This window comes from Rhinolophus sinicus, linkage group LG03 (assembly GCF_036562045.2).
Source record: "Rhinolophus sinicus isolate RSC01 linkage group LG03, ASM3656204v1, whole genome shotgun sequence".
Classification (NCBI taxonomy): domain Eukaryota; kingdom Metazoa; phylum Chordata; class Mammalia; order Chiroptera; family Rhinolophidae; genus Rhinolophus; species Rhinolophus sinicus.
In genome coordinates this window covers 151,409,052-151,433,605 of record NC_133753.1, presented here as the reverse complement: position 1 = coordinate 151,433,605, position 24,554 = coordinate 151,409,052, and the positions used below count along the sequence as shown (strand labels likewise).

Genomic DNA, 24,554 nt, shown 5'->3' with positions numbered 1-24,554 from the left:
ATGTTGAGGTCCCTGTTATTATTGTTCTTAAAGACTCAGGTTTTAAGTTGACAGGAAGAGTGAACACACTTATTTTTTGGGGAAACACACAAAAGAGGATGGACATATGTACATTTACTAGAAATAGCTCTGAATGTTTCTAAAGGAAACATGACCTGTTCTCTATATTTATAAATATGAAATATCTGTATATTATATAAATTGCTAGATGGAAGCAGCTGGCATTTTCCAGCAAGGAAAGGAGATCACTGAACTTTGACCTTTAATAACACGATTTCTTTTCTGTATGGTTTGGTTGGACACTAGTGCCATTAGGTATTATTTTATTTCCTGTTTCAGGTTGCTGCCATTCCAAGACATGCATCCTTGGATACTCTGGGACTCTTTTGTGGGCTGTTAGCTGTGTGCAAACCAACACAGCTTGGCAGATAACTTCCTTCTGGAGCTTGTTATTAAATCTCTATTTGTGTAACTAACTTCCAGTCATCTCTGCTTTCCTGGTAAGGGACTTATTGCAATAAATTGCCTTCTGCCATTAAACTCCCTTCAAATCTCACTTTGATTCTATTCTATTGATTTAGTCTAGACTGCACTGGGGAGCGTTCATCAGTTGAAAATCGCTTTCCTGCTCTCTGCTCATCCTGGCCCGTCACCCTCCACCATTACTGGCTGTGCTAAGGAGATGACCAACGCTTACGACAAGGTTGAACCATTCAGGTGGGTCATCACTTGGGGAATGTGAGGACCACTCTGTCCACAGGGAATAAGTGGTCCTTCACATGAAGGACGGAGGGATGTGTTGCTGCAACACACAAACAGTCATGGACCTGGGGCCTTGGAATAAATAACAACAATAATAATGGTTAGGATGGTGATACTAGCTGAGTTAGGTCAGATGTGACTATACATCATGCCTTTTCACCACTATGTGAATATGCTATGATTTACCCATTTTTCTGTTGAAGGACATTTGAATGTTTCCATTTTGGGCAGTTACAGATAACACAGTCGTAAACATTCGTGTGTGTGTCTCTTTGTTCACACATGCAACAGTTTTTCTAGGGCACACCCTAAGAGATGAATAGCTGAATCAGAGTATGTATATTTCTAACTTCTTCTATTGTTTAGTTGTTTACCACTTTATATTCCTATTAACTGTGCATTAGAGGCTTATTTCTTGACCTCTTCTACAATACTTGCTATTATTGGGTATGAGTATTTTTGCTTATCTGATGGGTATGATGTATCACATTATAGTTCTTATTTTCCTCTCTGATGTCAAACTTAGGTGGCAGGTATTATTATTAATCTCATTTTATAGACGGGGAATCTAAGGCTTCGAAAATGATTTGTCTATGGCTTCACAGTTAAGAGGGGACAGGAAGTCACGAATGATCCTGGAGTGTCTAACTCTGAGTTATAACATTTCAGCTTTCATGTCACGGTCAGGCCAGGATGTGTTGTAACAATGCAGAAGCAGTACAGGGAGTCATATTTTTCTCTTTATTATGTACTCTTCCAGTAGCTGCCCTCTGTCTGAACTTTTTTCTATTTATCTTTTTTATCCTTCCCATGTTTCCTTTCTCTCATCTTTTTTCTTCCCTCTTTCCTTCCCTCTTTTAATACTTCTGTCCTTCCCTCTCTCCTTCTTTTCATTCCTACATTTTAACAAGTGATTTTAGCTGGGTTATTTTGCACAGCTCTTCATAGAATTGAGAAAATGAAATAAATAGGCATAATACAATTTTGAGATAGTAACTGATTTTCCTTTATATTTATGTGAAGAAATTACAAACCCACCAATATTGAGGTTGAAATGGAAACATACAAAGCTGAATACATTTGTGTGTGTGTAATTTGGAAACGACTGTTAGCAAAAATTCTTTCTGGAGCAGCTGATTCTGATACACACCACTTGTGTCTTATAATTAGAACAAAATTTAAACTTCTTTAGGAATTGAAATTATGCAGTACATTTATAACTAACAATACAATGTTAAATGGAGAGTTACGCCACCATTCATTCCTGCATTAATTTCTCTGTTAAACTTCTTTGGCAAATGCTATTTTTAGCTAACAAAGAATTACCACCTAAGCAGGTAATGTGAGAAATATGATTGCAAAACAAAATACAAGCTCAGGATGTTCTAAACCTTGCAGTTGGAAGAGCAGTGGAGCAAATTGGACTCAGTCACCAAATCACCATGTTCAGCAAATTTCTAGGCCTCAGTGTTTGTTAGAAAAAAGATATAAGAAGTTGAATCAATATTTTTATATAGAATATTACACTTTTGACTTTGTTGTGTCACTTTTTTTTCTTACCTAAGTGGGAAGACTCTCCTCTGTGCCCACTCAGCCTCTCTGCACCCCTAGGACATTTTGCTTCCCATGAAGCTTTTTGGTTTATATGGTTGCCACCATCACAGAGTCAAAGATTCTTGACAACAGGGCCCATGAATTGTTCATATTTGAGTTCTTACAGAAATTAGTACCTTGTCTGACACATAGTAGTAGGAGCACCATAAATGATTATTGAATTAAGTTAAACTGAAATCATTTAAGGTAGCAAACATCCGGCTTTCTAATTCTGATCATGTCTGTGAAGAACTGGGCCTGAACACGTGATGAACTGTTTTGATGGCTGCAAATCCCTTTATCCCCACAGTCCCAAACTCAGGAATACAATGCTGTTAATACAAATTGAAGTGTCCTAGGTGGGATATCGGGAGTGAATTGTGGTGTAGGTTAGCAGATATCCAGTAAGAGCAATTCCATTTCCTGAGGTGCCCCTGAATAAGTGATGATGATGCCTTATTCTTGGGTTGGTAGAATCAATCCTTTTTTTAAGAAATTATTTTTCTTGAATGAACTGGGGTGCCATTAATTAATAAAATTATATAGGTTTCAAGTGTACAATTCTGTAATACATCATCTGTATATTGCATTGTGTGTTCACCACTCAAAGTCAAATCTTCTCTCACTATATATTCAACCCCCGTTACCTTTTTCCCAGTTTTGCCCCTCCCCCCTTTTCCTCCACATCCTGTGTCTATCAGTTTTTGTTTTTTGTCTCATTCATTTGTTGCTTTCAGTTTTATATCGCACATATGCATGAAATCATATGGTTCATGACTTTTCCTGTCTGACATATATCCTTAGCAAGATAATCTCAAGATCCATCCATGTTGTCACAAATGGCAGTATTTCATCTTTTTTTATTGCCGAGTAGTATTCCATTGTGTGTGTGTGTGTGTGTGTGTGTGTGTGTGTGTGTGTGTGTGTGTATCTCACATTTTCTTTATCCAATCATCTACTGAAGAACACTTCAGTTGTTTCCATGTCTTGGCCACTGTAAATAATGCTGTAATGAACATAGTGGTAGATTCAATCTTGTATGAATTTTTTTCCCTTAAAATAGGACTTATAGAAGTTTTGGGTTGGGGGGAATGGAAAAGAATATTCTGAAGTTAATTTGGGAGAAAAACATGTAGGAATTCACCAAAAATTTCTGAAGTAGTATCAAGGAGTGAAAACTTACCAGACAAGGTATTAAAACATATTCTAAACTATAGATATTAAAAGATTGTGGCACTGGGGCAGGCATGGATCAACTTCTTTATCCGTTCACCTATTGATAGACATTTAGATTATTTCCAATTTTTGACTATTATTAATGAAGCGTCTATGAACATTCTTGTATAAGTATTTACATTCATATAAATGCTACGAGTGGAATGGCTGGATCTTATGGTAAGAGTAGGTTTAACCTTGTAAGAGATTGTTGCACTGTTCTCCAAAGTGATTGTAGGATTTTGCATTCCCATCAGCAATGAATGGAATTTTAGTTGTTCCACATTCTTGCCAATATTTGGTATTGTCAGTAATTAAATTTTAAATTCTAGTGGGAATACAGCAAATCTCAATGTAGTTTTAGTTTGCATTTCCCTTGTAACCAATAATGTTGAGCATTTTTTTCATATGCTTATAGGTTATTTATCAATTTTTACTTGAGTTGTTTGTCTTTTTGCAACTGAGTTTAAGAGATTTTTACACAGTATTCTGGATACAAATGCTTTGTCAGATATATGTTGTATTAGGATTCTCCAGAAAAAAACAGAACCAATAGAATATATATAAGAGAAGATTTATTATAGAATGGCTCACATGGTTCTGGAGGCCAGGAAGTCCAGGATCTGCCATCTGCAAGCTGGAGAACCAGGAAAGCTGATAGTGTAAATCCAAATCTGAAGGCCTGGGAACTGGGGGACCGATGGTGTATCTTATTCCATCCTTTTACTTTTAACATATGTGTGGATTTCTTTTAACCCACTCTGAGAAGCTCTGCCTTTGTATTAGAATGTGGAGATTATTTACCTTTAGTATGATTATTGACATGATTGGATTTAAAACTATTTTTATCACCTGTTTTTTATTTGTACCATCTGTTCTTTGTTCCTTTTTCCCTCTTTTTTTACGTCAATTGAGTATTTTATAATATTTCATTGATCTCCACTATTGACTTATTAGCAATACTTACTTTTTCTAAGAGATTGTTTTTGAGTTTAGAATGTGCATCCTTTGTTTATTACCTTCTACTGGGAGGGACAGGGTTTGTTGTCCTTCCCTCAGTGACTTAAGGCTTTTCTCCACAGAAGAGAAGGCTTTCAGTGGGCTTCATGCCTTTACCACTCTGTTAAGTGAAGCCCTCCTGTCTCCCACCCTGCCCAAATCTTTCTCATGAGTACCTTTGGGAGGTCTGGGGAGAAGAACTGTCTGAAGCTCCCACAAGTTCTATGGTATCACGCTAGTCCACACACAGCCCATAGCAACTTGTTAAGAATTTTAACTGAATTCTTCTTGCCGACTTGTTTGATGCCCAGTATCTCTTCCTCCCATATTCAGCCACAAGCAAGCCAGTGCTTCCATCTCCTTGGAGGCTCCTGTCTTTCCTTGGCTTTTGGTCTGTTTGGTTGCCCTTTGATCTCAGCTTTCTGATGGGTTACAGAAAAGTTATGAATTTGTAGTTCATCATATTTTTCTTGTACTCGGAGTGGGAATGCCATATTTCCAGCTACATGCTAGGCAGAAGCAAAACTCTCACAATAGAGGAAATTTATTGCAGGAATTAGTAATGGAAACACTGACAAGCCAAGTAGTGGTTGGTGAACAACTCAAGATTCGCAACATCAGGTAGCCTAGGCTGTGGAGACAAGGGATGCTGTTCAGCTCAGTAGCCAGGGCAACCAAGCAGAAGCTAGGACCCTGGGGGGCTTGTCTGGTGGGAGCTGGCATCGCCTCATCACAGACAGTACTTGAGATGGCACTTGAGGCCTAGCAGGAGGAAAAAAAGACTGTCCGTTCTCCTCCTCTTGCCATTCAGTTTCCTGACAGTACCATCCACTGGCCAAAGCAGATGACATTACAACTTGGAGAATGATGCCTACAGAGAGCAGATACCTCCCTTATTAGACAGAACAGAGCAGGTAAAGGATGAAATAGAGAGCTGACAGCAGACTCCTTAAGACCAGCCCACGTGTTTATCCTCTATTTCAGAATAATGGATTTATGCTACTGGTTTCTCAATTTTAGACTTCACCTATTGACATCCTATTATTGAAAAGTTGCTTCTCTTGAACTATTTCCATCCTCCCCCATGCTAAGCTTCCTCTATCTTGCAAATGTAGTTATATCACAATTTTTGTCTAAATAAGTAATGCACGCTACATTGTGATGGATACTGACGAGTCCGTACATGCTGTCCACAACAGAGCTGTGCAGTGCGTTATGATGACATGTTCATTAAACTTTTTTAAAAATTATAGTTAAATACACATAGCATAAAATTTATCATCTTAACTACTTTCAAGTGTACAATTCAGTAGTGTTATGTAGATTCACAGTGTTGTGCAACCGATCTCCAGAACTTTTTCATACCTGAAAAGTCCCCATTTTCTCCTCCCCCGACGCCTGGCAACCACCATTCTACTTTCTGTGGCTGTGAGTTTTGATTATTGTAGACACCTCATGTAAGCGCAGTTGTTTATACAGTATTTTTCTCAGCATAATGTTCTCAAGGTTCATCCATGTTGTGGCATGCGTCAGAATTCCCTTTCTTTTTAAGGCTGAATAATATTTCATTATATGTATATACTATACAAGTATTTTGTTTATTCATCTGTTAATGTTTATTTGGGTTCTTTCCATCTTTTCAATATTGGGAATAATGCTGCTGTTAACATGGGTGGGCAAATATCTCTTTGAGACCCTGCTGTCAATTCTTTTGGATATATATCCAGAAGTGGGATTGCTGGCTTACATGCTTTTTCTATTTTTAGTTTTTTGAAGAACCATCATACTGTTTTCTACAGTTGCTGCACTATTTTACATTCTCACTAACAGTGCACAAGGGTTCTAATTTCTCCACATCCTAACCAACATTTATTACTTTCTGTTGTCATTTTTCATAGAAGCCATCCTACTCTATGTGAAATGACATCTCATTGTGGTTTTGATTTGCATTTCCCTAATGATTAGTGAAGTTGAGCATCTTTTTAATGTGCTTGTTGACCTTTTGTATAATATATTTTCTTTGGAGAAATGTCTATTCAAACCCTTTGCCCATTTTTAAATCAAATTATTTGTTGTTGAGTTGTAGGAGTTCTTTATATGTTCTAGATATTAATTCCTTGTCAGATACATGATTTGCAAGTGTTCTCTCCCATTCTGCAGGTCGCCTTTTCACTGTATTGATTGTGTGCCTTGATGTGAAGATGTTTTAAATTTTGATGTAATCCAATTAACTATTTTTATTTTTATTGCCTATACTTTTGGTATCACATCCAAATAATCCTTGCCAAGCCCAATGTCATGAAACCTTCCCCCTATAATATATTTTTTAAGAGTTTTATAGTTTTAGGTCTTATATTTAGATCTTTGATCTATTTTGAGTTAATTTTTATATGTGGTGTAAGGGTCCATATCATTCTTTTGCACGTGGATATTCAGTTTCCCAACACCATTTGTTGAAAAGATGATTCTTTCCCCATTGAATGGTCTTGGTACCCTTATCAAAAAGCATTTACCCATATATATGTGAGGGTTTCTTTCCAGTCTCTCTGTTCTGTCCCACTGGTCTGTATGTCTGTCTTTATGCCAGTACCACACTATTTTGATTACTGTGGCTTTGTAATAAGTTTTGAAATCAGAAAGTGTGAAACTTCCAACTTTACTCTTCTTGTTAAAGATTGTTTTGGCTAGTCAGGACCCTTGAGATTCCATATGAATTTTAGGGTGGATTTTTTTTATTTCTAAATACAAAAAACAAAAAACAAACCAATAAACAAAAAACACCATTGGGATTGCATTAAATCTACAGATTGCTTTGGATAGTATTGGCATTTTAGCAAGTTTACTTTTTTAATAAGTCGCTTCATCCCTGCACTGTGTTGTGACTGGTCTTGCCGAGATCAGAGTGTCTCAATCAATTTTCTGATCTTCTGATCTCTGGTCTTTTGCTCTTATTCATGCCCTGCCTGACCAAGCTGGGGGAGTACTTTGGGCATTGGGGTCCTGTCTACTCTTCATAACCAATCCTCTTGCTTTCAGCTCAAACTAAACTGTTGGATTCAGTGATAACTGGCTTAGCCAATTCTTGAACATTCCCAAGGTTCTGCAACTTATCAAGTTTTTGACACATAATTACCATAGTTCTTATTGGGTTTCCCATTACAGATTCAGGCTTCGTCTTTCTCTGGTTATTAGGCTACTTCTTATTTATTGCATTTCAGAGTCCAGATTTCATTGACATCTCTCATATGCTATAATTAGTTCCTTGGGTTTATTTTCTTGTGGATTTATAGTTTTTAATTCCTTTTCCTCTCATTTTAGTGGGATTCAAGAGGTCACAGGAAAGAAACTATTATATTCAATCTACCAAGATTGCCCCTGTATTACCTTTTAAATTAAGGAAAAAAAGACCTGAAATAAAAAGAAGTGGTTAATAGAGTTATAATTAGGCAAATTTGCTGGCTAATTCAACTTAAAATAAAATATTTTGTTATTAATAGTAAGGTGAGAAAAAATGGAAATAGTGAGTTGCTTAAATTATTAGATATTTACTTCAATTTTTCTCTTCAGTTGACTAATATTTTTGTCACAGAATATAAAGAGAGAGCACCTGATTTAAGAGATTATACTGATAACAAAAAAGCTTATAACACTAAAAGAAAAATTCAGAAGACAAATTTGTAGATACTGCTTGATCACAACTATGTAAATCTAGAATTTCAGAATTAACAGATGGTTCTTTGTTTTCCTTCTACTCTCAAATGAAAAAGTATTATAAATATTATTTACTTTTCCTTCACTGTATTCAGAGTGCTTTGATGTTTATGGCAATTTGAGTTCACAAAAGGGTAAGAAATCACATATGAATGGGAGCAGGACAAAAGGAAAACAGACTAGAAAAAAGGCTAGACATCATTAAAGACTCTAGACTTTGAGATAGTCAAGTAGCTTTCAAGCAGTCCTTTGACAGTTTCCCTGCATCCTGTATGTGGCCATGACTTTGGAGTGCCTTCCTCTTAGCAGAAAATGGTTATAAACGTGTCAATCAGACCTTGTTCGGAATAAGCATCTCTGGGACTGTATGTGTGGGAACAAGGGTATTTTCTCTTCCTTGTAGTTTTCTGTGTTCTCCAAAATTTGTATAAAGAGCATCCATTAACTGCCAGTGAAGAGAAGATTAAGAAGTGTCCAATAGATGGGATCAGCAGGATGTAGAGGGCACAGGGCAGAAAGAAGAGGAAGGATCCTGGATGCCAGGAGAGAAGGGGGACAGCACTCTGGATAGGCAGTGTAGGTCCTTCTAAGGGAGACATCTCTGTCCCTAGCCCCTAAAAAAGGAGCAGCTGGCTGTAGGGGCACCTATGACCCCACCAACCCTGTGTATAGCTCATTGGAATAGGACTGAGCTCTGGCCCAGAAAGAAACTGGTGGTTTAGAAGACATTTGGCAAATTCTTTGAAACTTCCCTCTTTGAAAGGTGGAGTCGAAGTCTCCCCTTTCCTTGAAGCTAAGCTGAACTCAGTGAAGAGTTAACCAGTAGAGTGTGGAAGCAATGATGCCATGTGACTTGGGGAGCTAGGCGAAAAAAGGCAATATCTCTGTCATGTGGTTCATTGGAACAGTCATACAGGAACCTTGAACCACCTTGTAAGAATTTTATCACCCCGAAGCATGCTGCAATGAAGCCCAAACTAGTCCCTAGGGAGAGACCACAAAGAGAGCATTTGAAATCTCAGAAGAGAGGTGCCTGGCCAGCCACCAGCTCCTTCAGCCCTGATGGTCTCCTAGCTCCAGCCTTCAACTGATTGCCTCCACATAGGAGACTGGCCCACAGCTACCCAGCTCGTTCTTAAATTCTTGACCCCAGAAACAGGAGAGAAAAGAAAATGAGTGTTGTTGCTTTAAGCCACTAAACTGTATTACTCACACAGCTATAAATAATTGACTTACAGTACCAAAATATTTTCCAATTATCTAGTGCTACAGAACAAACTACTCCAAAAACTAGTGGTATAAAGCACGCATTTTATTATGCTCATAGATGCTGTGGATCAAGAGTGCAGACAGGGCACTGTAAGGATGGCTCATCGCTGCTCTGTGTCATCTGATGCCTCAGCCGGAAAGACTGGGCATGATTGGGTGGCTGGGGACTGCTGTCATGTGGAGGCAGCTTTACTCACATATGTCCGGTGGCTGATGCTGGCTGTTGGTTGGGACCTCAGCTGGAATTATCAGCCACAACACCTACCTGGCCCCTCTATGTGACCTGGGGCTCCCTTACAGCATGAGGGCTGGATTCCAAGGGCAAGCTGTTAGTTTCTTAAGACCTGGTCCTGGAAACCTAAACAGTGTCCCTTCTACTGTGTTAACGGAACCCAAATTCAGGGGGAGAAGACATAGACCCCCATCTCTGAATGAGAGGAATGTCCAAGAATTTTAGATACTCTAACCCCTAGGCTAGGTAGTGGTCTGTGACATAGTATAGCTCAAAAAGATACACTGAGTTAATCATTTTCTCTCTTTTAAAAATTTAAACTACATAATGAAAAGGAATTATCTCTTTCAAAGTAGGAGGTAGAGATAAAGGAGTACCACGAAGATAGACAAGGCCATGGGTAAACCAAGGTTATGAAGAAGGAGAAACTATGAAAAAGCAGGACATCTACTGAGTAGAGATGCAATGAAGAGTGAAGGAAAAAAGGAATGAAAAATAATTCATGTGGTCCTAGAGAGGGACCATCACAGACAGGGCGGCCTCTGGAATGGCCCCTTTCTGGCAGTTTCTGTTCAGTTCTAGTTCATTTGCGGCTTTCGACATTGGTCTTATCTTTCTTACCCAGTTTTCTAGGTCACAGTTAATAACAATGTCCTACATGGCAGTAAGATGTGCTGAAATGAATGGGGCTGGAAAACAAGTTTCCTCTTTCCTCAGAATTTTTACTGACATGGTGGTCAGGGCCACCATTAGAGAGAAGCAACTGTGAAATGGTTACTGCTGAGTTGTAAAAAAGAGCCACTGTGTGCTCATTATTTCCATCTGAACTTGATCATTGTAGGCTGGACAGAGGTATGGCAGGTGGGTGTAAGAAAACACTTTATTGTTTCTAAAGATGCATTGTTTTAGAATGCATTTTGAAAATGGAAATGGCTAACTTAGTAGAGATCTGTTTTTATTCAGCCATAAGAATTATTTTTTATAAATAGGGAATGAACAAAACTTCAAAATACATCTGTTCAATGGGTTTTCCCTGAAATTTGACAACACATTACCTGTTATATATCGGTCACATGTTTACTAAATCAAGGGGCATACTCTTTTAAAAGAAATACTTTGTTACCCAAGCAACAAAGTGTTTTCCTGATACTCTTAAATAGAGGAGTTTAGATTTCACCTGTTACTACTCGCTGATCGTCTCATCTAAGGGAATAGTGAGGCAGTCAGTAAGACACCATTATCAACACAGTGTTGGATCCAAGAATATCATCGTTTTATTAGAGCGAATAAAGAATTCTGAATTGCGAATAATACCAATGTAGGTCTTTTTCTTACAGAGCTCTTCTATAAAGACTCACTTAAAATTCTGCCAACAGAGTGTTTCGAGTTGGTCTTGCTGTGACGGAAAAGATAATATGTGAAGTCAGGTCAGGGAAGGGTTGTACTCTATGATGAGGGTCATTCTTCGAAAAACTCCTGGGCTTTTTACACATTTGCACCATGACACACTAACATTTAATACTTATTGTAGTTATTTAACCTAATCATTGTGCCAAAGCTATAACTGATCTTTCTTCTGTAGGAGGAACATAGAATAACAATGCCCTAATTTTGTATGTCTCTGTTCTGTAATGACAGGCTGTCATTTTCTATAATTTACCAGAGACATGAACAATTCGTGTGGGCTGAATGTAGTTGCTTAGTTCCCACTTCTTAAAACTTTCTTAAATGGAATTGCTTTTCAGCCAGGAAAACATTGATCCAACTAATTTGCATTGAACCACTCTCTATGCAGCTCAATATATTAAATACTCCTGTGCTTTTTACTTAAAATTGTTTGCCTTTTAAATTCTGTTAAAGTAAGTCACCTTTGTTATGATCATTATTTGTCTTTGAACAAAGTGAGACTTCCAAATGATTATCTGTACATTGTCATTTCCCCACTATTTTTCTGTATTTCTTTCCATATTGCTTTTTCAGAGTTGATAGAAACTTAAGAATCATGAAAACCTCCAGTTTCTCTTGGAATGATTCTAAGTGCTTTCAAAACAACACCAATTTGGCTCTCTTTAACTGTGTATGAAAATTTGTACCGTGTGAATGTTCTCTTAGCTTTTGTCCCTGATCCCACTTCTTGTTGTTAATTGAACATTTATATCGCTGTTTAAGAAATGCAGACACCTAGCACATGACTTCACTTTTTATAGTTGAGTCCACCCATGTACACTGACTTGAAGGAGGAAATGGTTAAAAGCTAGAATTCTGTTAAGTATTTATTGTTAGTGTTGCAGGATATTTCAAATCATTAATTGCTGCATTATTTTAAGTTCACCTTGTATAGTTGCCCACTTTTTCCCATTTGGCAAAAAGAACTTCTGTTGATGTAGGAATAATTCAGAGCTGAGAGCAAAGCCGACTTACTGTTTGATCTAAATTTGAGGTAGGTGAGAGATAGAAGAGACCAGAAATGGATTTGAAGAACTGAAAGAATGTGCTTATATTGCTGCCCCCCAATCCTGAGTCTTACTAAATGACATCCAAGTTAGGAGAGAAGTTTGGAGAAAAGACAAAACGAAATTAGAAGCAGCATAGTGACTTCACTCTCTGAACCCCAACCATGTATGTGTCTCCACCCTTTCAAATCTTCCTTACATCTCAGGACCCCGGGGAGGAAAGTTCCAGGAGAAATCTGGAATAACTGCAACCTCCCCGAGAGAAATGCCTTGCTCCATGCTGGCTTAACAAAATGGCAGAATGGTGTACATGGAAAAGAGTGGGCCAGAGATACCCCTACCCAACCTCCCACAAAAAACTTTTCCATGGATCCTGAGATCCAGTTATTCCTGTGGGCCCAGCACGGGGACACAGACGTTAGCTAAGAGTGAGAGCTGGTAATCCACCTGCCGTAAGGTTACCTAGCAAGGTTGAAAAGGTTTTCACCAAAAGAGTGCCGCTTGCACTTCTAGCCAGGGATGGGATGCTTCCCTAGGACTCAGAGAGAAGACAGAACATTCAGTTCATTAAGGTTTAACCTGGTAAGTGATCTGCTTACAAGTTGAAATTGATTAAGTTAACAATCACTGCTAGACTAAGAAAATCCAGGAGCTACTTGTTTTAAATTGTCTGCCATTAGATAGTCTGGGGAAACAGATTTAATTGAGTTATACAAATAAAGTAAACATGTTTTTTTTTTAAATTTATTGGGGTGACAATTGTTAGTAAAAGTAAACATGTTTGCATCCCATTTAATTCACACCTCTGTGGTTCAGCCTGTTTGTGTGTCAAAATGACAGGGATTGGGGGGGTAAGGATGGAGCGGGCAGAGGAGTGTATTGAAGTTTCTATTCCTTATGGGACAGGCTGGTGATATGATCAAGGATAGATGATCTAGAAAGTTAAGAAAACAGATCTTAAGAGATCTCATCACAAGAAAAAAAAATTTAACTATGGTGGCAACGTTAACTAGTCTTACTGTGGCGATCATTTCACAATATATACAAATAGCAACATTATGTTGTACACCTGAAACTAATATAACATTGACTGTCAATTATACCTCAAAAAAAAAAAAAAAAGAGTTGATGATCTGGTTTGAATCCTGGCTCCATCAATGACCAGTTTTGTGTTTTGGGGCCAGTTATTTGATTCCACTGAATCTGCAGATGATTTTCCTCCTCTGCAGAAATATGATCATATTCTACCTCATAGGATGTTGTGAGGTTTTGAGATAAAATATATTACACTTTTGGCCCATAGTGTCTGGAATATAATTACAATGTATTGTATTCTTGTCTTCCAGTGTTGTCCCTCATCCCCACCCCCACACCTACTCCCCTCCACCCCCCTGCATGAAAGAAGACTCCATATGGGCAGAACTCCTTTATTCACTTCTGTATCCATAGTGTCTGGCACATAGTTGGTGTCCAATAAACAGTTGTTGAATGAATACATTGGTGAGGAGCTCTAGGGAGATAGCTAGGAGTATTAAAGCAGGTGCTACCCATAGGATAGCTCCCGTATATAACAGGAGAAAACAGACCTCAGGGGGGTGGAGGAAAGGGCAGGTGGTTGTAAATGGTCTCAGGTGAGCAGGTTTAGATCAGAGGGAGGGAAACAGGACACAATTACATTCATGTGTACACATATGTTTACAATAGAAAAGGAACAGAAGTCCATGGTCCTCATAGACAAAGAAAAAATTCTGAGCTACATATAAAAGCATACCTTTACGGAACATTGGTTGTGTTTTTCAACAGTGTGTGTATGTTTGTGGGAAAGTGCATGTGTTTCTGTTTCTAGTGTGTGTTCCTGATTGTGTGTAAAATACATGGACTAGATTTTTCAATCTTACCTGATTGTTTGGATATGTATGTATATATGTATGTGTGTATGTATGTATGTATATCTACCTACCTACCTACCTAGCTATCTCTCATATGCAAACTGAGTTTTTCTATATGAAAAACTGTAAATGGAATTTACTACGTCATGAGGTCAGTACTAATCCTTGAAGAATTTTTAAGAGCTTGTAAAGGTGAAAAAAAATTTAGAAGATTTTCATTTGACATTTCAAAACCACTATAGAGTTTTAGAATATGATTAACCCTTAGACCTGGCTCATTTATAAAATGGCTCAGTATAAAATGACCTTGGAATAAGCATAAAATCTTAAAAGGTAATGGGATTAGGACATAGTATACCTTCCTTCCTTTTTTTTTTTCAAAATAAAAAAAACGTTTAAAATCTCATGATTGTACTTACTATTTTTCTCAACTGCTGGGAACGATGGGTAATGGTTTTCTGAAAGAAGAAAATTTTATATTTCTAATGTTTAAAGAGATTGAATATCCTTGACATAATAAATGATGCTATTTAATTCTGTTTTTCTTGAAAATCTTCATCATTTGATATTGATATCTGCTAGTGCATAAGGAATGCCCATGCACAAAGTGGTCTGCCTTAATATTATGATATTCTCATTAAGCCATGAGTAAATGTTCTTTTGCTTATGGGGAAAGAAAACTATTCTTTTGAAAATAAGTGTTTGAGTATGCCATCATTCAATAATGGTGACATTAATGTAGAATGAACGTTTCATGCTTCTCATAAAAATCTTTCTCTGAGACCAGCTGTGGAGAAAGTAGGAGAAGCTAATAACAGAATCCAGCTGAGCAGGAAGGAGTTGGTCAAGTGAGTCTCAAACTTTAGCATCATAAGATCACCTGAATAATTTGTTAAACCACAGATCTCTGTGCCCTGTGCCCAGAGATTTTGAGTTAGTGAGTGGTATAGTAGATTGAATGCTGTCCTCCAAAAAGATAAATTCGCACATCTGTGAAGGTGACCTTATTTGGAAAAAGGGTCTTGTCAATATAATTAGGGATCTCCAGATGAGATCATCCTGGTTTACCTGTGTGGGCCATAAATTGAGTGTTAAGTGTCCTTATAAGAGACACACAGTAGAGGACAGACACACAGGGAAGACAGCTGTGTGAAGGTAGAGATTGGAGTTTTGCAAACACAAGCCAAGGAACACCTGGAGCCACTAGCAGGTGGAGGAGGCAAGGAATGATTCTCCTCTAGAGACTTTGAAGGAAGCACAATCCTGCTAACATCTTGATTTTCTTTCTTTTTAAAAAAACAAAATTTTAAAAATTAAATGTTTTTAAATTACAATTGATATACTATATTATCTTGGTTTCAGGTGTACAACATAGATTAGACATTTCTATAACTTATGAAGTGATCACCCTGATAAATCTAGTACCCATCTGACACCATACGTAATTATTACAATATTATTAACTGTATTCCCTGTGCTGTACTTTACATCCCCATGACTCTTTTGTAACTACCAATTTGTACTTCTTAATCTCTTCACATTTTTCACCCATCCTCCCAGCCCTCCTTTCATCTGGCAACCATCAAAATGTTCTCTGTAGCTATGAGTTTGTTTCTGTTTTGTTTGTTCATTTATTTTGTTCTTAGATTCCACATATAAGTGAAATCATATGGCATTTGTCTGACTTACTCCACTCAGCACAACATCTTCTAGGTGCATCCGTGTTGTTGCAGATGGCAAGATTTCATTCTTTATAATGGCTGAGTGATATTCCATTGTATATATGTACCACATTCCCTTTATCCATTTATCCATTGATGGACACCCACATTGATGTCATATCTTGGCTACTGTAAATAATACTACAATGAACATCTGGATGCACATGTCCCTTCAAAGTAGTGTTTTGGATTTCTTTGGATAAATAGCCAGAAGTAGGATTACTGGGTCTTTCTTAATCTCTTGCTATAACCTTTGTTTTAAAGTCTATTTTGTCTGGCATAAATATTGCCACTCCAGGTTTTTTTCCTTTCGGTTTCCATTTTCATGAAATAACTTTTTCTATCCCTTTTTTTTTCAGTCTGTGTGACTTGATCTGAAGTGAGTCTCTTGTAGGCAGCATGTGTAAGGGTCTTGTTTTCTTATCTATTCAACCACCTTATGCCTTTTGATTGGAGCATTTAATCCATTTATATTTAAAGTAATTATTGATAGATATGTAGTTATTGCCATTTTATTATTCATGGTTTTAATTTGTTTTTTTCCTCCTTCTTCTTAAAGAAGTCCTTTAATATTTCTTGTAATACTGTTTTGGTGATGATGAACTCTAGCTTTTTCTTGTCTGGGAAGCTCTTTATCTGTCCTTCAATTCTAAATAATAGCTTTGCTGGGTAGAGTAATCTTGGTTGTAGGTCCTTACTTTTCTTTCCTTTGAATACTTCATGTCAATCCCTTCTGGCCTGCAAAGCTTCTGTTGAGAAATCAGCTGACAATCTTATGGAAGGTCCCTTGTAAGCAACTAAATGCTTTTCTATTGCTGCTTTTAAGATTCTCTGTCTTTAACCTTTGGTATTTTAAGTATAATGTGTCTTGGTCTGGGCCTCTTTGGGTTCATCTTGTTGGCACTCTCTGGCTTCTTGGGCTTGTATGTCTATTTTCTTCTCCAGGTTAGAGTTTTCCATCATTATTTCTTCAAATAGGTTTTAAATTCCTTGTCCTCTCTCTTCTTTTTCTGGTACCCCTATGATGCAAACATTGGTACACTTTATGTTGTCCCACAAGGCCCTTAAACTATCCTCATTTTAAAAAATTCTTTTTCTTTTTGCTGTTCTAATTGAGTGTTTTCTGCTACCTTCTAAATCTCTGATTCAACCCTCTGCTTCATGAAATCTGTGCTGATTCCCTCTAATGCACTGTGCATTTCAGTTATTGTATTCTTTATTTATGACTGATTCTTTGTTATGTTTTCTATCTTCATTTTTATGTTTCCTATCTTTTTGTTGAGGTCATTGCACATCCTTATAACCAGTGTTTTGTACTCTGGTAGTTTGCTTGCCTCCAATTTGTTTAGTTCTTTTTTCTGGAGCTTTGTTCTTTTCTTTCATTTGGAGCATGTTTCTTTGTCTCTCATTTTGGCTGCCTCCCTGTGTTTGTTTCTATGTACTAGGTAGAGCTGCTATGTCTCCCCATCTTAGTAGAGTGACCTTATGTAGTAGATGTCCTGTGGCGCCCAGTGGCACAGTCTCCCTGGTCACCTGAGCCAGGTGCTCCAGGTGTGTCCCTTGTGTGGGTTGTGTGTGCCCTCCTGTTGTAGTTGAGCCTTGGTTGCTGTTTGTGTGTCAATAGCAAGGATTGACCATCAGGCTGATTGGTTGTGAGGACTGGCTGTGACTACAGAGCTGTTTTACAGGGGCTGACCTTATGGAGCACTATTTGCTTTCACAGGGCTCTGGTGCCTGCCTAGTCTGCCCTTTGAGTTTGTTTTTTGGGGAATTCTGTACCTGGCACTGGAACACTGAGCTGGGGAACCTGGTGCTGGCCTGGGACCCCTTGCTCCTCAGGGGGAACTCCACAGCCAAGATATCCCGCCTGGTTTATAACTGCAACACGCAGGTGTGGGACCAGCCCATTCTCCGCCCCTCCTATCAGTCTCAATGTGGCTTTTTCTGTATGTTCTTGGTTGTGCCACTTCTGTTCAGTTAGACTTCAGGTGATTCTCAATGATGGTTGTTCTATAGTTTAGTTGTAATTTTGATATGATCATGATAGGATGCAAGCACAGCATTTTCCTACTTCGCCATCTTGACTGGAAAGCTCTGTCACCTTGATTTTCAATATCCGTCCCCCAGAACTGTGACAGAATACATTTTTGCTGTTTTGAACCACCCGGTTTATGGTAAATTGTAACAGCAACCCTAGGAAACGAATACAGCTACAGACCAAGAACTTAAATTTCCTGCAAACTAATGCTACTGATAAGTGGACTTCAATTTGAATAGTTTTGATTTTGTAGATGCTAGAACTTTAGATGAAAAATCAAGTCCAGGGATGTTCCATAAAACAGTTCAATGCTTATTAGTTTAGTTATCGAAAACTTTTTAGTTTAAGTCATCAAAGTGTCTAGGATACCTGAAGATGAGGAAGAATGAAACTGAGAAGTTAGCTTGGATTGTTTTGATACTTTCTGCCTCATGGGTGTTCCATGCTCACAGGGCCTGTTATATCCTGCTTATCCTCAGGCCTCAGTTTCAACTTCATTTCCAGAATGGGAGCTTCCAGATTAGTGGAAGCCTTACTCTGACCCTACAATAGCACTTTTAGTAGCACTCATCACCATTGTAATGATGGTTTCGGGTGTCTGTATTTCTGAAACATTGTAAATTTATTAAGAGAGAGGCCGTAAAAGTCTTATTCATACCTGTTTCCCCAGTTCCTAACACAGAGCCTGACACACAGTAGATACTCAATAAACATATCAGTGACTGGACGCTGAGCCTTGCCCTAACTAAAGTAGAATTAGAGGCTCAAAGATTACTACTCTTAGTAAAATATTTGCTATTTCTTTATTGACTGCAGATTTTTATGAAGCAGATTTAGTAGATAAAAATCAGATGTTAGAAGTAAGCCAACAAATGATTAAGTACTTATATCTGTGCAGAATGAGTTACTGAATTAGGGGCTCTGAATAAAAAAATATATCTAATAAATATATTCAGGCACTGTTAACTCCAATAATTTTGGTGTGAGCATGCTTTTCACCTCTAAGTCAAGTTGATTTTCTGTGAATTTGCGTTACACATGCAAAGAAAGATGACACTTTCTGGAAAGTACTCATTTTAATAACGACAAAATACTTATGTCTTTAATAGGCGTTTAAAGACAAGGTTTGAACACACAATGCAATATATAGATGATGTATTGTAGAATTGTACACTTGAAACCTATATAATTTTCCTAAGTAATGTCACCCCAATAAATTTAATAAAAAGAAAAAAAAAAAAGACAAGATTTGAAATGGCAGCCTCTTATTTTCCTCTAAGTAATGATATTAAATTAACTTTTTGAGTGTACCCTCATTTTTCATTTCTGAGAACAAAATGACCAATTTAGTACTATTATATGACTACCTAAAGCTGGTCAGGATTTAATTGATAAATTCCAGGCTAGCACACATGCTGGTATTCAATTTGGATGGGGCACTAGCTCTAGCTATTTAAGGTTGCCCAGGAAATTTCAGAAGAAATTATTATCTAATATCCCAGATATATGATATCTAGGATATCGTATATCATATATTATATATGTATATATGTATATATATGATGCTATCATATATATATGATATGTATATATGTATAGTATAAATATATATGTGTATATATATATTTATACTTTGTTTACAATTTTGTCAACAAATAAAATTGTAATATATTTAAAGTGCACAATGTGATGCTTTGACGTGCACATTATGAAAGGATTCTTCAGTGGGATATCTTAAAGGGTTTTTATGAACTAGATCATACTTTATATATTAACTACCAGCTAAACTATATTTTGTAAGTAAGTGCCGTTTTGAATTAAAAACTGAGTCCAAATTTTGAATTCATGTCTATTTGAATGCAAAAGACCATATTCTTCTCATAAGACCACATTAAAAAAGAAAATAACTGGCATGGGCAGTTCTACTTCAAGGTAGGATGTGAAAGTTTGCCATTGTGACTTATAAGAAATATATCTTTGTTCATTCAGATGACCAAAATATATTTCTCCTCTATATTTGGTCTTCACCCACAATTCCTAATTCACAGCTCCCCAAACCTTTGGAATTTTCTGAGAGTTAAAAGCAATGGGACGAACATCTTTTGTCTCTCGTCCTCGATTTCTGAAATCCGTCAGAGCCATAAAGGTGAAATAAGTCTTGTCATTCATAAGAAGCCCCTTTGCACCACAACTGGGTTTATGTTAATGAGGTGACTTTGGACCACATCTAAGGATGTGGACTAGTTGCCAGGGGAGTCAAACATGTGATTCGAGGGTTGGAAGTTTCATTCCCTCCCAATCCTCCTCACCCTCCCTCCCCAATCCGGGTCTCCACCTCTTGGGAGGGGGAGGGCTGGAGACTGAGTTCAATCAGCAACGGCCAAGGACTTAATCAATCTGCATATGTAATGAAGCCTCCATAAAATCCCCCAAAATTGGGGTTCAGAGTGCTTCCAGGTCGATGAACATAGGGAGATTTGAGGAGAGTGTTGTGGTCGGAAAGGGCTTAGAAGCTCTCTGCCCTTTTCCCATACCTTGCTCTGTGTATCTCTTCCATCTGGCTGTGCCTAAGTTATATCCTTTTATAATAAACCAGTAACATAGTAAGTAAAATGTTTCTCCGAGTTCACTGAGCTGCTCCAGAAAATTAATTGAACCCAAGGAGGGGGTCATTGGAACCTTCAATCAATAGCTGGTCAGCCACAACCACAAGTGACAACCTGTACTTGGAATTGGCATCTGACGTGGAGGGCAGTCTTGTGGGACTGAGCCCTTAAACGGAGGAATCTGATGCTCTCTCCGGGTAGTGTCAGAATTGAGGTGAATTATAGGACACACAGCTGGTATCAGAGAACTCCTTAGATGTGTGGACAAAACCCCCCTCGCACACTGGAATTGGGAGCTCAGAACCTTTAGAATGGGTGTGGAAGACTTTTTCTTGCATTACTTTTTTTTGTAGCATTTTTTTTTTTTGTAATACTACAAAACATCTGGACAACAAAAAACTCCTACTTATTTATAGGATTTTTGAAGAATGTTGGATTTATGGAAAAACTGATTACCAGTGCTCTAAGTATTTTAACTTTGCTTTTTTCAAAATTATTTTGGCTGTTCTATATCTTTTGCATTTTCATGTAACTTTGAAGTCAGCTTGTCAACTTTTATAAAAAATTCCACTGGAATTTTGAATGGAATTGTATTGAATGTATAGGAAAATTTGGGAAGATTTGATAACAATATTGAATTTCCCAAAGCATGAACACAGTATATCTCTTCATTTGTTTAGTTCTTTAATTCCTCTTAGCAGTATTTTGTAGTTTTCCATTTATTGATCTTGCAGATATTTTGTTAAAGTTTTCCTAAGTACTTTATGTTTTTTTCCCCATTGTAAACAATACCAGATATTTAAATTTAAATTTCCAATTTAGTTGCTGGCTGAAATAAACATAATTTGCTTTTATATTATCGACCTTGTATCTTGCAACCTTACTAAATTAACAAATAGTTCTACTAGCTGTTGTTGTAGATTCCTACGGGTTTTATATGTACACAATTATGTCATCGGTGAATAATGACGAATAGGAGTGGTAAAGGAGGTTTGTCTTCCTTCCAATTTTAAGAGGGTTGTATTTAATCTTTCACCATTACATGTGGTACTGTGTTTCTCCAAAAATAAGACCTAACCAAAAAATAAGCTGTAGCATGATTTTTCACGATATAAAATATTGTGATAATAGAAAATAAGCCCTAATGCATCTTTTGAAGCAAAAATTAATATAAGATCTGGTCTTATTTTCGGGGAAACACAGTAGGGCTTATTTTATTTTACGAGCATCCTTAAAAATTGTGCTAGGGCTTATTTTCCGGTTAGGTCTTATTTTTGGTGAATCATGGTATTAACAGTAATTTGAAAATAGACAACATATTTTAGTAATGAAGTCATCTTGCTTTCAATAACTATAACATAGCAAATTGTATAAGCTCTGAGATCCTTTTAATCTAGCATACAATTCTGTTCTGTAGTCAAGAATGTTTGTGCAAACATCCAAAATATTGATTCTTTTTTCTTTCTTGTTTTTTTTTTTTAAAAAGTCTATATTGGACGAGTTGTCATCAATCTGAAATTGTCTATATGCGCTCAAGGGGAAATAGCAATTTCTTGACTGAATACATATACCTAAGGAGTGAGCTTCACTTTTGTTCTATCACTAAAGTTCCTATCTACCGCTTGAATGATATACCCAGATGGAAGAATTAGATTCCTGACAGATGTCAGTCTGTGTCTCTTGTCTCTTTATATACGAAGGCACTTACATTTTTGGAGTTAATCTAAGGTCTTCATGAGAAAACCCAACAACTCTTTGAAATACGTCTGGCAAAGTTCATAAATCCTCTTAAGGACAGGGTCTGAATCATCTTCATTTACTTGCATCTCTCACAGAACTTGTATATATTTTGGCTCTGCCGCATCGTAAATAAGTTCCCATTACTTGAGGCAACATGATCATTTCCCTGTTCACGCTTCCTGAAAGAACCTAGCTAACACGTCTAAAATTAGAGTCAAGAATAAATGATTCATTTCACACCCCTTCCTCTGCTAGACAAGGAATTTAGTGCACTTTACATTTTTCTACCCTTTCCACGGTGCCCCAGCCATCCCCCCCATTACTCTTAACAGCCAATGTTAATTTAACATTCGTCTACAGACCTATCTTGCTGGTGGGAAGAACTGAAATATATTAATAAAATAAAATATCATTTTTATTGGGGAAGCAGTTTGGGTTTAGAGAGAGACTATGTGAGTATGATAGAGCCTAGCATTTACCTAGGCCCTAGATGGATGGCAAGACAGTTTGGGGGATAAACATACCATTTCCCTGAAAATAAGACCTAGCTGGACAATCAGCTCTAATGCATCTTTTGGAGCAAAAATTAATATAAGACCCGGTATTGTATTATATTATATTATATTATATTATATTATATTATATTATATTATATTATATTATATACCTGGTCTTATAGTAAAATAAGACCGGGTCTTATATTAACTTTTGCTCCAAAAGACGCATTAGAGCTGATTGTCTGGCTAGGTCTTATTTTTGGGGAAACAGGGTAGTTATTTAGCATGGGGAATTTTGTGATGACAAAACAAACCTATAAAACACAGATCAAGACAGAGGTGAATGTCCTTTAGTCTAATCAGGCCAGGGTGCTTACCTGGCAAGTAGTAAAATAAATAGGCAGAATAAGCATTCCGCAAAAAGAAGGAAGCCAGGGCATTTTTCATGCAGGTTAAACTGGCTGAGCTTCATGAGGAAAGAGGTGTTGCTGTGACAAGTTGTGGCCTTTACACATTTTCAGGAAAAACTTGGCCCCAACCACTGCTGCTGCAGGAGATATAATTGTTATTGAGGCATCCTGTCCTCTTCCTTTCTCTGCTCTTTCTTAGAGGACTAACCATCCCAAGAGGAAAGACCTTGACGCCCTGCTTCTAGTTGCTTTGCACAATGATAACCACAGTCTCTCAGTAGATACAGGAAGATAAGACATAGTGATAGCGGAGTTGAGGGGGGAAGCAAAACTGGTTCTTGAGATCAGAACAAAACTTCCACTCTTTTTTAAAAAATTGAGATATGAATGACATATAACATTGTATTAGTTACAAGTGTTCAATACAATGCTTTGATATATGTGTATATAGTAAGATGATCACCACAATAAGTTTAGTTAACATCCATCACCACACATAGTAGCAAATTTTTTCTTATACCGAGAACTTTTAAGATCTTTTCTCTTAGCAAATTTCAAATACACAATACAGTATTATTGACTATAGTGGCTATGCTGTACGTTACGTCCCCTGGACTTACTTATTTTATAAATTTGTACCTTTTGATTACCTTCCCCCATTTTGTTCCCCCCACCACCCATCTCTGGCAACCACCAATCTGTTCTCTGTATTTATGAGTTCACTATTTTTTAAAGATTCCACATATAAGTAAGATCATACAGCATTTGTCTTTTTCTGTCTGACTAATTTCACTTAGCGTAATGCCCTCAAGGTCCATCCATGTTGTCACAAACAGCAGGAGTTTCTTCTTTTTTATGGCTGGATCATATTTCATTGTTATGGACACTTCAGTTATTTCCATATCTTGGCCATTGTAAACAATGTTGCAGTGAACATGGGAGTACAGATATCTTTTCAAGGTAGTGATTTTGTTTCCTTCAGATAAATACCCAGAAGTAGAATTGCTGGATCAAAATTTCTACTATTTTCGTTGATGCCTCAGCGCTGCTTGTCTCCAGGAATCATGGAAGAAGGGGGCGTGGCAATCACTGTGAGTGTGAACTCTGGCAGTATCTGTCAGCTGGTGTGGATTCTAAAAAACTTAGTATTTCAGTCTGTGGCCAGGGAGGACTGAGACCTTTTTCAAAATTTTAGGGCCAGGAAGAGTGTTACCAGAGTGTGCTGGTAAATGCTTAATAACCAGGTCGCTGAACAAAATTAAAACTTTGATTTATAGTGTTTGCCAATTTCTATGGTGTAGATACTCCCATCATGGCTGATTTCAGGCTACCACTGTGATGTTACTAAATTCAAGTTTGGATACAAATGCACAATAGCAAAACATTATGTAGCATTTCCATCATAGATACACAACAGAT

The 24,554-nt window shown here is 37.4% G+C and overlaps 1 long non-coding RNA gene across 1 annotated transcript; it reads left to right on the top strand.

Moving 5' to 3' along the window:
- The first annotated feature begins 342 nt into the window (after nucleotides 1-342).
- Nucleotides 343-24,214, top strand: LOC141570422 (uncharacterized). The gene is made up of 3 exons (XR_012494427.1): nucleotides 343-500; nucleotides 582-717; nucleotides 24,118-24,214. It is a non-coding gene; the product is annotated as an uncharacterized LOC141570422 (long non-coding RNA).
- Nucleotides 24,215-24,554: the final 340 nt, after the last annotated feature.